General features: G+C 32.9%; 1 protein-coding gene across 1 annotated transcript in view; it reads right to left on the minus strand.

Annotated features, from left to right (window-relative positions):
• The window catches only part of LOC119586116 (high affinity cAMP-specific and IBMX-insensitive 3',5'-cyclic phosphodiesterase 8B-like), a gene marked incomplete at its 3' end in the record, with an annotated part of 30185 nt that overhangs the window by 23337 nt on the left and 6398 nt on the right, over positions 1-450 (minus strand).

The following is a 450-nucleotide window of genomic DNA, read 5'->3' on the forward strand; positions in this document are numbered from 1 at the left end:
TAATAAACCGTTCTTTCTATCTGTATTTTTAAATTTTATCTGTTCATTATATCTGTATTTTAAACTTTGTCGTATTTTTTTTATTTTTGTTTTCTGTTTTTTTCTGTATTTTTATGTATTTTCCTGATTTTTTGTATTTTATACATTATCTGATTATTTCTTTTCATGTATTCCATTTTTTTTTTTTTTCTCTCTCTCCTTTTGTAGTAAAAACCCTTCGTAATATTTCACTTTCTTCTTCTTCCTTTTCTTAAGGGTTTTGGAAAGTACCTGACGTACCGAATTTCACTGTCACTCGCTATCTTGATTTATCACAGGGGGAGCCCGCCCTAAACTGCTGGAAATTTCGGTTTGTGTAAATTACAACTTCGGCCCACTGGGCATCCCGCGCTTGGGTTTTAGCACTGCCTTTTTGCCCCTCATCTTTACTCGTTCATCTTCAATATCTGT

Source organism: Penaeus monodon, chromosome 21, assembly GCF_015228065.2.
Source record: "Penaeus monodon isolate SGIC_2016 chromosome 21, NSTDA_Pmon_1, whole genome shotgun sequence".
Lineage (NCBI taxonomy): Eukaryota > Metazoa > Arthropoda > Malacostraca > Decapoda > Penaeidae > Penaeus > Penaeus monodon.